Source organism: Talpa occidentalis, unplaced genomic scaffold (assembly GCF_014898055.3).
Source record: "Talpa occidentalis isolate TD23 unplaced genomic scaffold, MPIMG_talOcc4v2.1 talOcc4.7, whole genome shotgun sequence".
In the NCBI taxonomy this organism is placed as follows: domain Eukaryota; kingdom Metazoa; phylum Chordata; class Mammalia; order Eulipotyphla; family Talpidae; genus Talpa; species Talpa occidentalis.
Window position 1 is genome coordinate 36900131 of NW_023605083.1, and position 15840 is coordinate 36915970.

At 38.1% G+C, this 15840-nt stretch overlaps 1 pseudogene; it reads left to right on the forward strand.

Moving 5' to 3' along the window:
- The first annotated feature begins 12707 nt into the window (after nt 1-12707).
- LOC119231360 (heterogeneous nuclear ribonucleoprotein A1-like) lies at nt 12708-13588 on the forward strand (annotated as a pseudogene).
- Nucleotides 13589-15840: the final 2252 nt, after the last annotated feature.

A 15840-nucleotide genomic window follows, 5' to 3' on the forward strand; every position in this document is an offset into this window, starting at 1 on the left:
AGGACCTGGACATGTTGGACAAACTTGGAGACACTGGTGATTTGACCAGACACAGAAGAAAGTTGGAAAGACAGGGGAAGGGAGGAGAGAAAATCATGCATCTGGAACCCTTCTCCCCTCCCCCACCCACAAAGCCAGCTCACATCATGCAGCAGGAAGGAGGAAAAGCTTGAATACCACAACATCCTGAACATCAGAGAGGTCCAGGCAAAGACAGGTGGGCAAACAGGGTCTTGGAACAGGTACCCAGACTCTTTATTGTGATACTTCCCTCCCGCTTCCTTTTCCCAGAGCACATCTCAGTAACATCTTTAAAGACTCATCCCCCAAAGCAAAGAACATGAAGGAAAAGATAAACAGCTGGAACTATATCAAACTAAAAAGGTTCTGTACAGCAAAAGAGATACTAATGAAAACAAAGAGACACCCTACTGCTTGGGAGAAAATTTTTGCACACAATACAACCAATAAGGGACTAATCACAAATCTACAAGGAGCCCACATGTCTCAACAAAAACAAAGCAAACAATCCAGTCAAAAAATGGGCAGAATTAAAAAGCCACTTCTCCAAAAAGGAAATGCAAATGGCCAACAGAAATATGAAAAAGTGTTCAGCATCACTTATAATCAGGGAATTGCAATCAATACCACAATGAGATACCAGCTTACACAGTGAGAATAGCACATATTAAATAACAAGCAACAACAAATGTTGGTGAGGATGTAGAAAAAAAGGAACTCTCCTGTACTGCTGGTGGGAGTACAGACTGGTCCAAGCACTATGGAAAGCTGTGTAGAGATTCCTCAACCTGCTAAAAATGGAGCTACCATATGACCCAGCAATTCCACTCCTAGGGATCTACCCAAAGGACACAAAAACATTAATTCAAAAGGAAACCAGCACTCCTATGTTTTCTGCAGCACTATTTACAATAGGTAAGCTATTGTAAATATTACCTATTTACAATAGGTAAGCTTGACTGGATCAAGATGTGGCATATATACACAATGGAAGACTATTCAGCAATCAAAAAGATAAACTCATGCCATTCACAGCACCATAGATAGAGCTAGAAGGGATTATGCTCAGTGAAATAAGCCAGAAGGAAAAAGAAAAATATCAGGGGGTTTCACTAATAGGAGGAATGTGGGGAGCCAAATAAGGGATCAGGAATATATATATATATATATATATAAACAATAATAATGAATTTTAAAAATTAGCAGCCAATCACTGGACAGGGGAGAGAAGAGCACAAGGGACTTTGGTGATGGTTCATGCGTGAGTTGGTGGTGGGAATTTTACAGCAAATACACCTAAAAGGAGAAAACATACAAGCATACATTGTACAAAAATGAACAATGGGGTGTGTGTGTGTGTGTGTGTGTGTGTGTGTGTGTGTGTGTGTGTGGAGAGAGACAGAAAGGGGGAGAGAGGGAGCGAGAGAAAGGAAACAAACACACAAAACTATTGGGAAATGTAATAACTAAAGAATCATTAAAATATTACTTGCTTGGATTAGCTCTGTTGATATAACTTACATAAAATATTTCTTGGGAATGACAGACCCCAAGTATTGAGGTACCATGTTTTCCTTGTTACATTTTCTAAGTTCATTCCACCACCCCAGATTGTCACCTGGCATATGATTAAGCTCCTTTGTCAACTAGGTAAGACTGTCTTTTGCACAATGAGCTTCACCAACTAGTATGCACAAATTTTTCTCATTTATAAAATATATATATTTGGAGTATTTAAATAATGAAATTCAATTATTTCAAGATGCATATTTTAAAATATTTTATCATTTCTGGAGTTAGGATGCATGTTACAAAAGCTGGCTTGCCATGTTTAATTAGCATTTTAAAAATGTTATTGACACATAAAGTAATGGATCTTACATTCAGTGTTGCATCAGTGAAATAATGTCAGTGAAATAAATAATTAATCAAACACTAGAGTACTACAAAACTAGTCAGACATGATACACATAATTTTCAATGAAATGATCTTTACTTAGGTTTTTTCTTTCTCTGTAATTCATTGAAAGCAAATTCAGAGGTATTTTGCTTTGTTAGAATTCTAGCTCCAGAAACCTCATACTGGTTCTTGACTTCAGGTAGGAAAGATTGCCTCTTTCCATTTATGTGTCACCACCACCACCCCATTCATGATTTCCTGTCTCCCCAATCTTTTCTTCTTTTTTTCTTTTTTTTTTAAATAAATTTTATTTTTATATTTCCCCAGTCTTTTCATCTGTATTCTTCCCTCTCATGTTCCTCATGACCCTTCATGTGTCAATTACCTCCTGATCATTTCACATACTTCCTCTTGCATTTGCAGCTACAAAATCAGTTCAGATTCCTAGTCTCCCCATTTCAATGATCAGAAACTTCTATCCTTGTGTCTCCTACTTACTTCACACCTCTCATTTTCTTGGCTCTGAAATGGGATGATAAGAAATGGCTTCCCTGTGTATCTTACAATATTGTGAAGATCAAATATGTGAAAACCCATCAACAGGTATGAAATTTTATACAAAGTTAGTCAACTTTGTTTTATTTTATTTTACCATATCTGCAGTATAGAGCCAAGAACTCAGCTGGAAACTCACTGCTGGGATTCAGGCAGGTTTAGGCATGTTTAGCAAATTAATAAGATAGGCCAGTCAGGAGCCTATTTACAGGGCTGGGAAGCTTCATGAGAAAGTTCTTGAGTTATATCAGTTCCTGTGGTTCAGACAGAGCTGGACATGTTTGGCAAACTGATGGGTCTGTAGGCAGGAACCTGAAAATCCTTTTCAGAAAAACCCATCCTGTATATTAAGGAACCTGGCCCAAGAAGTTAAACCCAATATAAAGTTTTAATTATTGGTAAAGAATAAGGATTTTTGAAACTAACACGATGGTATTGACTGAAATCTGTCCTTAGTCCTGACCCCTGAAAAGTCTGTTACCAGGAAAACAAAGGTTTCAAATAAAAAATAAACCCTCTCAAAAAGGTCACTGCAATTTAAAAACAAAAGAACAAGAAGGAAGAGGAAGTGGGAGAGAAGTTGAAACATTACCCAGAGGAAAAAACACGATTTAATGTTGAAAGTTCTATCTCCCTTCCTACAACCAGGGTGCCTGCTATCAGTCTTCCTCATGTCACAGAGCAATCTTTATGAAAGCAAACTCCATATTTTATTACCCTGTTGAATACTCTTACATGAGTCACCATTTCCTACCAAACAAATTTTCCAATTATTTAGGCTATCAAACAAGTCCCATCATAGTATGTTCCAGACTAATTTTTAATTAAGGTATGAGATAGATAGACAGATAGATAAATACTAAACATAAAAGCTATAAAATGAATTGGCAAAATATATTTCAACTTAAATAGAATCCACTACATTTTTATATTTTTCTCTTTTATTAGATTTTTGGATTCAAATATTGATATTATAGTGACATGGCAAACCACATATTTGCCCACAGATTTTGCTACTTTCAATGCACAGAAGACTTTGGCAAAATCCGACTGGCATTATTGTTGTTCACTTTTCATCTCTGATACGATTTATTGTAAAAGTGACCTTTTCACATAGCTGTTTTTTACCATGAGACTCAAAGTAATTTTCAAAATTGCTTACACCTTAGGCAAAATCGACCAAATCTTATTATGATGATGACATGATAAAGGCCTGATAGTTAAAATGCCCTTTGTCTTTGTCACTTTTTTCCCTGCTCAAGTTAATATCAGCATTTTTTAGAAGACTCTGTTTTTTTCTGGTTTTGTTTGCTTCATTTTTTTTAAGAACATTGCTTATGCCTGTTATTGTTATTTTAGGAATATAAAGTCCTTTAAAAATAGGCTTTTAATAATTTTCAAATGGACTTCTCTATGTAATTTATTTCATGGTATTACACACTATATAAACTAAGCTTTTGAGCCAAAAATGTTACTTTTAATAGAAACTATTCATCATACTCAGCAAGGCTTATTTTTAAATCCTTTGAATGTATCTACAAGTTTTAATCAATAGGTATTTCTCCTATTATATTATGCTTACCTTCAGAAGAAATATGTGATTCTATCAACAATGTTTGCTTCCAAACTAAGATGTTCATGATGCTTACATATAAACTAAGATTTATCCATAAATCCAAGAACAAATTCCAAGGCCTTCTCTAAGTGACATCTCAGTAGGGATGTTTTGCTTGTTTGAAAGGGAGAGAATCATAACAGAAAACAAACTCAGCAGAATGGTGTTTTTATGAAGAACCTAGAAGACTCACAGAAAGCAAGGAGGGGCCACAGGGCAGAGGCAATTCCAGGATCCTCAGAAATCTTCCTTGGCCCCTCTCCATTCTTCCTTCAGGGAGCAGGCTAGTGAGCCTCAAAAAGGACTCATCACTTCCCTTCCCTAACTTCCTTAGACATTTCCCCCCTTCAGTATCCTCCTCTTGCAAAAGACTTAAATTCTACAATCCTTCAGCCTCATCCTCCTCATTACAGAATTCTCTACCTGGAACTCTCCCTTCCACCTACAGTAATAGAATAATCTTCCCACTTCCTCCCTGAAAAAACTCCTCCTGTGATAAATGGACATGTCTCCCCAAGAATTACATCACTGATAAAATAATTATATGACTACACAGTGGGGTATTTACTGCATGATGGTAGTGCAAGGGCCCAAGGATAAAACAGAGTAAAACTTCAACCATTCAGTGAAAGAAAGGAACATTAATTAAATTATTACACAAAAGGACTGTAGCAAGGCCTGCTCATTGCCCAACAATATGATTTCTTTCATCTTTCATGATAAACAAGTTTTTATCTGGACAGAATAAACACCACATTTCCCAGACTCTGTTGCAACTGGAAATTATCACAGTATGAAAAGAGAAGGGGTTTTGCCCTTCTCTCTATTTTCTCCCTTCCTGCTGGCAGGCACATGTATGGCTATCTAGGGTGGCACATGGAGGGCTATGCCCCTGAGATGGTTAAGTAACAAGACAGAATGAGTCATGCCCCTGTCTGACCCTCGTGGATCAAAGCTGCTCTGCCAGCCCTGGGACCACCTAGGTACACACTATTCCACCAAAGAGAAATAAGCATCTTGTGTACACCACAGTTATTTTTGGTCTCTATCACATGGAACAGGGAGGAAACTCTATATACATTCATGCACACTGATATTAGCTTGCATTTTTCTGGCTGCAATAAATGCTATGAAATGTTTAAATGAGTTAGAAAGATCAAGGAAGAAGTCATCCATTCAGGGGCCTCCCTGGTGGCAAAAGGGGTTAAGATGCAGCACTATGAAGCTATACACAGCCACTGAAGCATAAGCTCAATCCCTACCCAGGGAGCTATCCACATGGCTCAGTGGAGCTACCCACATGGTGCAGCAGACCTCTCCTGACTCACCCGCTGCTCCCCTCAGCAGTGTATTTCAGTCAATCTGCCTGTTCTGTTCCCCATTCTGTCTCCAGCAAATTCTTTCACCCCCCACACCTCTGACCTGTACCCCAGTTCTTGTATGCACGAATAAATAAATCTTTAAAAAAAATAAGTCATCCATTCAATTACTTTTTTAATTACCTAGTACTATGAAATGCTAGGCACTGATCTAGGTGTTAGACACACACCATGAAAAAAAAAAACAATTCCCTTGTACAACTTACATTTTAGAGCATAAAACAGCAAATCAATTCATCAATAAGTAGTAAAATATATAATTGTGCAGTAATAATGCAGCAAAAATTTTAAAAGCAGCATGAGAGAGTATGGGGGGAGCAAGTGATGTCTGAAATAAAGTAGTCAAGGAAATCCTCCCAGAGGAGTGGTGCCATATGTGCAGAAGCCAAATGAAGTGAGAGTGATGATTCTGGTAACGACGTAAGGAAAAAGTATCCAGGAAAAGAGAATAGCAATTTGGAGACTCTGAGATAGATGACAATTTGAAATGTGAGAGGAACAAAAGAGCCAGTGTGATTGAGCTTTATGAGCAGATGACTTTCATTAATCTAGCAAATGGAACTGAGAACATTTTTTTGGGGGGTCACTAATTCTGATCAGACTTTTACAAGCTTGAAAACAATTGCTGAAAAAAATAGATGAAGACAATAAAGAATATTTCGTATTGCATTTAGACTAATCATAAATGATGAGGCATTACTACATAATGTTCAGACTCTGCCTTGACATGTTGCTATTACCATTAAACTTTATATATAATCTTTTGGTGCAGGGTAAATGAACGGTGTAATTCAACATGGAACTGCCTTGAGGATCAACCTATGCTTCCTGCCTTCAGATCTTTCTAGATTTTAATTAGTTGCTAATAGAAACATATTCCTCCATTCCAAATGTTACAGAAGAGGAATCATCTATTTTTTTAAAGATTTATTTATTCATGAATACAAGAACCAGGGTACAGGCCAGATGTGTAGGAAAGTGAGAGGACGCACCAGAGACAGAGCGGGGAACAGAACAGGCAGACTGACGAAATACACTGCTGAGGGGAGCAGCGGGTGAGTCAGGAGAGGTCTGCCGTTCCATGTGGGTATCTCTCTGGCCGGCCGGGAATCAAACCCATGCTGCAGAGGCTGTGGACAGCTTCATAGTGCCACACTCAACTGCCTGTGCCACCAGGGAGGTCTGATGAATCATCTATTTTTAACAGATAATGATAAAGGTAACATTTAGGAGAAAACATGCACAAAATGCTGTTCAAGGGTTAGGACACTTAGGTCCAAGCTAAAGCAGTGATGAAATTTAATGGCTTTTTTATCAATGTTAGCAAGAATATTGCCCAAAATATTAGAATGTATTTATCTTAGTAGTGATTTAATGAAAATGTAATCAGAAAAAATTCCTATCCTAAAAGTCTAAAAATTTTATACTAAACTGTAAAATGTCTGTCCACAAGAAAAGCAACTGACACTTTTTGACTTAGTATCAAATTTCATATAACCACCAAATAACATCAACTCCACTTCAGTATTACCTACAGAAACAGGAAAAAAAATGTGCCGAAGGTCTGTCACCTTCCTGGCTCAAGCATTCTTTGCATGTAGCTTTGATAGTCAAACTGTCTGGCATTTAGATTCAGCTGAGACACATTCTCCACTGTTGAGCTTCCACAGTGTGCAATGTGCAGAAGTAGATTCAGAGGGGAAACACAAAGAATGTTTAGCAAGTGGAGGTCATTTTATACAAATTCCACTCCAATGAGGGAGCACCGAAGCACTGCAGGACAAGGACCCAATGGCTGGGCACAGCCTCAAGGAGAAAAGGATGATCTACTGCTTCTGTCTTAGGCTGGAAGGAATAAACCACAGCACTTACGATGAATAATTAGGGACTCTGGTGTAAAAAGACTGTAGGCTTGGATTCTGCCTAAACAAGGAGTTGCTAAAAAATGTTTCTAAATAGTGTAAATTTTATGATTGTGTTTTTCTACATATTCAAGTTTTACGACTTTAGTTTATATGCTGTCACAAGTTACCTAAGCTCTCAGGATGCTTTACAGTTAGAAGCAGCAAAGACTGAAGGAAACAGTGGACTATTACAAACTGAGCATCCTAAGGCAAGTCCATTAGGATCTGTGTTTCAATTTGCCAAAAAAAATCCTACTTAATCTACCAGCTAGAACCAAAAATCGTGTCTTATGAATAATATTTCCAGTAACTGCCTGACACCATGTGATGGTGATGAGGGCTCGCATTTCTCGATGCCCATAATATTCCCACAAAACTGATATTCACACACAAAAAGGGATATTTCCTATTAACAATATTAGTAATGCAAAAAATGCATTTCCTCCTTTTTGTATGTGTTTAAGTGAAGAGCATTTCACAGATGTAATTTTATAATTATTTCATTTTTTTTTACAATACAAACGAGCGGAAAGAACTTTTCATGCAGAGAAATAATTCTCTAACTCAACGTTTCCTTGGTTTCACCATCAGTCAGACTAATCATCTGTTTTCAGTCATATCTTCAATTTGTTTCACTAGAATTTTATCTTTTTTTACTTACAGTCCCATGTCATCTGGTTGCATGCCTGAGTGTCTGAAAGATTAGTGTAAATTGAATTTTATGAATCCATTTAGGTTTTAAGTGCTCTAGATTACCTCATAATTCACTTCATAAATATATTTCTTAATTCATCTATTTGCAAGCTCAAAAATTGTTATACTGGTTTTCTTAAATGGGATGCGGTAGGGCACAAAGGTAAAATTGGGAGGCAAAATACATCAGGGATTGGTGTTCTTCGGACAATATATTCCTTTTACAGCAAAATTGACTCATATGTAAAAGCATGTTGTCAGTATTAACCACTTAGGATAAAAAACAACTTACTATGTTAATCAAAAATATCAATGGTACAGATTTTTACTGTACCTATTGAAATTTCAAAGTCAAATGTTATTTTTTTGATCTGTATAATCTCATTTCTCTGATTCTATGCAAGAAAGTAGTAAAACCAGACCCAACACTAACCCAGCACATACTGGGTTAACCTGAACTGCGCAACTAAGCCCCAGACCACTATCAATCCACTAGACTTACATTTTTTTAATTATTTTATTTTATACATTTTGTACATCGTTCTTTATCTTTTTACAACGTATGCTTTCTCGTCTCGGTTATAGTCCACTCCATGAAATTCCCACCAGCAATTCACCTGTGTACCATCACCACAGTCCCTTGTGCTTTTCCCACCCCTTTTTTGATCCTACTCCCTTCTCCCCTAACCCCTGAAGAATGTCTCTGGTTTATAGTTGCTTGTTGATTTTGATTTTCACTTTATTATAACAACTTTTTTTCCCCTGATCCCTTATTTGGATTCTTACATCCCTCCTATAAGTGAAACCATCTGGTATTTTTCTTTTTCTTTCTGGCTTATTTCACTGAGTATGATCCCTACCTCTCTGTTTGCAGGCCAAAGAATGCACAGGTGTGAGATAAGGACATGTTCAAGAAACCAGCAAGTCACTACAGCAGCCTTTACACAAACGACAGAACCTAGGCCCTTCATCCTTGGTCATGGCTCCTGTGTATCTACAGATCCACAATAAATGCCAGCACTGACTCCCCAAACCCTCCCTCCTCAAACCAAAACTGGCACTGACCGCCTCCCCAAATAACTCCCATAGCTTCTTTGCTTTTCTGCATGTAAACCTCCCGATAAAAACCTATAAGCCCTCCATTGGGTGGTGGATTTGAGGATTGCCTGCCACTATCATGGTTGAAGTCTTCAAGATACTAAATTCTTTGCCTGCTTCAAACATTTGATGTTTGGTTTTCTGCTGAGCACTAAGTACATGAGCCAGCTGTTAGCAGCAACAGTAGGATCCATTTATACAGATGTCATGCCACAGAAAACTCTTTCACAAAAAGTGTGATCCCTTGAAATGCGAATTAGTGAAGACTGACAAGCATTGTCCAAGTCAAGTGGGCTACTGCATGTTTAGCTTTGTTTATATTCTTTATTATATTTATGCATTATCAATTTCCTGATGATGCTTAATTACAGCAAATAGACTATTCAAAACAAAGGGGAAAAGGATATTTCAAGTAAATACAAGATTGATTCTATAAGATTCATAGATTATGGAGTACAGGGATGAATTAGGAGCATATTGTATTTAGATAGTGCCTCTGTCTTCAAACATCTTTTTATTTAATCTTTGATAAGAATATCACAGATTTTTGCAAATGTCTGAGACTATGCCCAAGAAACTATCTTTCCATCAGGAAACCTCATTAAAGTATGACTTATACACATAATGTTGATGGGATTATACTAGTAATTCAGTTGGGAAGTTGCCAATTTAAAATGTAATTAATGAAAGATAAGCTATAATGCTAGATAAGATAATGCCAATGAATTTGGTAATTAAAAGAGTATTTGCAAGGGGATACTGAAGAATGTCTGCATTCCAACAAGATAGATCGGGAGAGAGAAGTACTCTGGTTAACAAGGCTATTAGAGTTTACTATAATCATATATATATTACAATTTATAATATACGTGTGATATAAAACCATCATGCTATATTTATTTTAATCATCTGAAATTGATTTCATTTCTTAATTGTTCTTAATGCAAGGAGTTTGCACAATCAACAAATAACACTTTATTCTAGGCTGCCATTTCTCCAAATAATAGTCTATTTATGTTCTGTTATAAAGGGGACAATTATCAATTTGCTTAAAAGTAAACTGTCCCCCGCCTCCCTGCCTAAGACAAAATGTCATCCCTGGTGAGCTAATGAAGTAAACAGCCTTAGTGCCAGCAAGGCACAGAGCAGGATCTCTATGATCTGGGCAGATGGGCTAAGAAGAGTACTGGAGCCCTTGGTGGCACAGAGCAGGATCTCCATGATCTGGGCAGATGGGCTAAGAAGAGTACTGGTGCCCTTGGTGGCCTTTTCAGGCTTTTATTGAGCTTTTCACATCAGTTGTAGTGTGGCAACCATGTACACGGCAGGCAGGGGTGCCAGGTGGGCCAGGTGGCTGGCAGGACCCCAGCCCGCAGCAAGTCTTCACTCTTTCTAGCTTTCTAGCATTCTTTCAAGGGCTCTTCTCTGCTTTCTCTGCTTCTCTGCTGCTGCTTCTGCCACCATTGCTACTGGCATCCGTGTGACACTGCCCTTATATGCCCAGTCTCTCAGCCCAGGTGTGCCCACCTATGCAAGCCAACACCCTACTCAAGGTGTCCGCCATCAGGCACACGTGTAGGACCACAGGGGTCTATCATTAATGCTAATGGCAGAAGGGCAGAAAATCCTGACAATTTTCATTTACCCTATAAAAGCAGAGTTGCTTTTACTTCTATATTAAAATTTATTTGTCTATATGTAATTGACTAAAGGTTTAAGTATTAATCGAAGAAGCTTCAGACATTTAAACCTAATATTCTTTATTAGCTCTGATTGCTTTTTCTCCCTTTACTATTTGGAAGCAATAAAGGTGCTTCTGCAATAGCTTAGGACATCAAGTCCAACAAAAGACTATACATTTTTTAAAGACACTTATTATCAGAGACTAGTTAATATCCCTTTATCTTTTTGTCCCTTTATTCAAATAAAAATAAGACCACTTTTAGATTTTTAGTATCTTTTTCCCTGCAAAAATAGACAATGAATTCCAATTCACTGTGAGATTAAAATAAAATAATGTTTCCTTTACAAAAGACAACCTTTGCTACCCTTGGGTGAAATTGGCAAATATTTATATAATAAATTTTTGCTTATTTTTCCATGAGTGTATCGACAATAGCTAGAGCAGTTATTTCTTTTAGTTACAAGAAAAATAAACCTAAATTCAGTTCACAGAGGCAAGAATAAATGAATTTATTGACTCACTATCAAAAGGGAAGGAGAGCAAAAATGCAGCTTTCAAAAACAAATGATACATGGAATGGCAGGAAAAAAAGCACAGTGACATGAAAACAATCAGAAACATCTCTCTTACTCTCTATCTCTATCACACACACACACACACACACACACACACACTTTTTCTCTCTATTGACTTTTTCTTTCATAATCACTTTTTCCAACACAACTTGAACTTCAATCATCAGTGGCTCATTTCTTACCATCAGTAAGTCAAGGAATTTCTACTTTTGTTCCACCTAGAAAGTTCAATAGGTAGTCCTTAATGGTCCAGGCTGAAGTCATCTCTCCTCTGGACCACTCTACCTGGGGAGTGAGGATATGCTACACTGCTCTGATTTACCCAATGTAATCAGGTACCTGCCTCCTCAAAAACTGTAATCGGAGAGGCATGGATCTAGCAGTGACTGTAAAAGACCAGTGTTGGAGTGAGGAAGTGTTCTCCAACAGAAATGGAATAGAGCAGACATATGGCAGAATATATGGCAGAATATGGAGTGGAGCAAGGCCCCTGTGACAATGTCTGTGTCAAGAGCAGAGATATGGCAGAATATGGCAGATTACAGCAATGCAGACACTCCTATTTTTGTCAATCACTATGGTCCATTTGAAGCAGTAAGGCGGGCCTCCCCTGGTGGTGCAGAGGTTGAGTGCTATGCTGCGCAGCTACCCACAGCCTCTGCAGCACCAGTTTAATCCCCTGCTGCCAGGCGAGGGTCCCACATGGCACGCAGACCTCTCCTGCTGCGTTCACTGCTCCCCTCAGCAGTGTGTTTCGTCAGTCTGCCTGTTCTGTTCCCTGCTCTGGCTCTGGTGAATTCTCTCACCCTCCCGTGCTTCTGACTGTACCCGGTGCTTGTATAAATAAATAAATCTTAAAAAAAAAGCAGTAAGGATATATTTATCTTTGAGAAGATGAGTAATGAAGGATTGATTGTATATCACTGTTGCAAATGTATCTCTTGTTGACCTAATAAAGTGATTCAGTACCATCTTCCATCCTTCCTTTTGTGTTGAAGGATGTGTACTGGAGTTAGCAACAAACAACAAAGAAAACAACACTAAAGACAGATTCTCCTAATTCCAATGACTTCCATCAACCATCTAAGAATTGGAAGACTGACTTAATTAGGATATTAAGATAAAAAAAAATTAGTTCATGATAAATCCAGATAACAGTTCTACAACAAATTTTGAAATGGTCAAGATTTAAACTGTGTGACATTTGAGTCTGAAAAAATCAAAAGCATGACTTTTCAAGAAATTGGCAAGTACTTTCTGCTCATGAACAATGATCATCATAGATGCCTCTCCTCCCTCTGACTATGTCAGAGTCCTCCGAGGATCCAGAACAGCTGTGGAAGCTCTTCATTGGAGCTTTAAAACAACCAATAAGAGATTGATAAACCATTTTAAGCAATGGGGAACACTCAAGAGTAGATAGTAGTGAGAGATCCAAACATCAAGCATTCCAGAGGCTTTGGGTTTGTCACATATGCCACCATGGAACAGCTGGATACTGCCATGAATGTAAGACAGATGGAAAAGTGTGGAGCCAAAGAGAACTATGTCAAGAGAAGATTCTCAAGAGTCTGGTGCCACTTAACCGTGAAAAAGATTTTTGTTGGTGGCATTAATAAAGAAGACAATAAAGAACATCACCTAAGAGATTATTTTGAGCAGTGGCAAGTAGAGAGGCTTTGCTGTGAACCTTTCATGACCAAGATTCTGTAGAAAAGATTGCCATTCAGAAACACCACACCGTGAAAGGCCGCAACTGTGAAGTAAGGAAAGCCCTATCTAAGCAAGTGATGGCCAGTGCTTCATCCATCCAGAGAAGTCAAAGTGGTTCTGGAAACTTTGGTGGTGGTTTTGGTGTGAATGACAACTCTGTAGTGGAGGAAACTTCAATGGTAGAGGTAGCTTTGGTGGCAGCCATGATCGCTGTGGACATGGTGGCAGTGGAATAATAATGGAAGCAACTGTGGAGATAGTAAAAGCTACAATGATCTTGGTAATTACTACAATCAGTCTTCAAATTTTGGACCTGTGAAAGAAGGAAACTTTGGAGGCAGAATCTCTGGCCCCTATGATGTTAAAGGCCAATACTTTGGCATACCACAAAACCAAGGTGCTATGTAATTCCAGCAGCAGCAATAGCTATGGCACAGGCAGGAGGTTTTAAGTAACTCAGGGAAACAAAGCTTAACAGGAGGGGAGAGCCAGAAAAGCGATGGGCAAGCTGAAGGTCACAACACATTTGTGAATTTTGCCAAGCACAATGGTGGCGTGGCCTAGCACACAAAGAAGACATGTTTTAGACATCACTCATGTGCACGGGCAAAAAACCCAAGGACTGGGCCTCCCAGGTGGCGCAAGGGGTTAAGACGCAACTTATGAAGCTAGCCACAGCCATTGCAGCAGGAGCTTGATCCCCAGCCAAGGAGCTACCCACATGGTGCAGCAGACCTCTCCTATCATGCCCATGCTCCCCTCAGCAGTGTATTTCAGTCTGCCTGCCTGTTGTGTTCCCCACTCTGTCTCTGGTAAATTCTCTCACCCCCCACACCTCTGGCCTGTACTCCAGTTCTTGTATGCATAAATAAATAAATCTTAAAAAAAAATCTCAAGGACTGTATTTGTGACTAATTGTGTAACCTGTTGTTTTTACTTTTATTCTGTGGAAAGTATAAAGTATTCCAACATAGGGTGTTAACATAGTTTGTTTTTTTTTTCACCCATGCTGTTGGATTGCTAAATCTAATAGTCTGATCTGGTGTTGAATAAATGTGTCTTTATAAAAAAAAATCAGAAAGAATTTCACAAAGTAGACAAAAATTAACAAAATTGATTATTTCAGCAAAGGTAGCATGAAGGTTTTGGAAGTATGAGGTTTCCTCCATGCTTCAAAGATTTTTCAAATCATTCCTTATATACTTCTTGTCTGTCTTTTCATTTCACAGATAATTGCCAATATTCTCACTTACTTTTATAATAATTGTGGTAGTCAGTGAAAACTCCATAAAATATTTTTATTCTCTTTCTAGGTAAGTAATAGATTAAACTTCCATGCCATCTTGAAGTTAGATGAACTGCACTGGACTTTGAAATAAGCTGATGTGATATGTATCCTTTCCAGATGGAAATTCTAAGAACCAGTGCACAATTTGCTGCATTTTCTCTTTCCTTCCCTCACAGGGATTGGCAATTTTCCAGATAGTTGCTGCTCTGTCTCCCATGAAACCTGCAAGAATGACGATGATGATGATAATATGTGTGTACATTAGAATCTTGCCTATGTCTGAAAAGGAAGTTTTACCAAAGGAAAGAACAGCATTTTGTTGTGGGAGGTGAAAGTAGAAAACAAGACATCTAATATTGACACCTCCATTTGACCCCATTGGAAGCATTTCAAATAGAAGTAAAATGTGGTAGTATAATAAGCAGGAAAACATTACAAAGGTAAGATATTAAATGTTTAAAAGCAACCTGAATTAGATTTGGGTTATATGTGAGTTTTTGGACAATGATTCATTCTGGTTTTTGAAGAGTGCTATTACAGTTCTTATTAAGATTCCTCTATGGAGTGTTTCCTGGTCTGTAAAATGAGAAATACAATTCTTAGTTGTTATAAATAGATTTTTTTAAATAGTTGTCATAGTTCTTAGAATCGTGATTCACCTATAAACACTGGAGGGGGGAGGGTGGTGAAGTGAGTGTCATGGAACCAGACTTGCAATAAAATTCCAAGTTGGGCTCTTATGTAATGAATGCCCTTAATCAGATCACTTAACTCCCCCTCTGTCTTAGTTTCTGAGAAAAAAAATTTAACTTTCAGTGTTGTTTTAAGGAATATAGTATACGTATTAAATATATTATAGTGTATGTGTGTGTGTGTGTATACACAAAATCTAGAATACAGTTACTAGCATCATGGTAGAACACAAAGCTCCCAGACCTCAGCAATGACATTAGTCCCAGAAAACCTAGTCCCAGACCTCAGCAATGACATTAGTCAGCCAATATATCACACTACTGTCTGTAACATCACAATAGTTTTGAATATCTGTGGATGGGTAGCTGCAGTTTTTCTTGCTTCCTCAGGCCACCACCCATACTTGCCCCATGCCTGGCATGTTCCTCAACACAATCCAGGACACCAATGCCACAGCTATTTCCTTCAGGTTGCTGCTTATCACTCTCCACTAAAAATTGATGTGAAAGTGAGTATTTCTTCCTTGCATTTTAGCTGTAACATTAAATCTAACAGTCTGATCGCTTAGACCCTGAGATGTTTTGGATTTTTTGTACACTCTACCAGATTATATACATAATGAGCAATAGCTGCATGTTGTGAATAGGTTTTTTTCAGAAAAAGACTCTAAGGTCAATATTTTTATACTAGGGATTTAAGGAGTGCACTGAGGAATAAGCCCA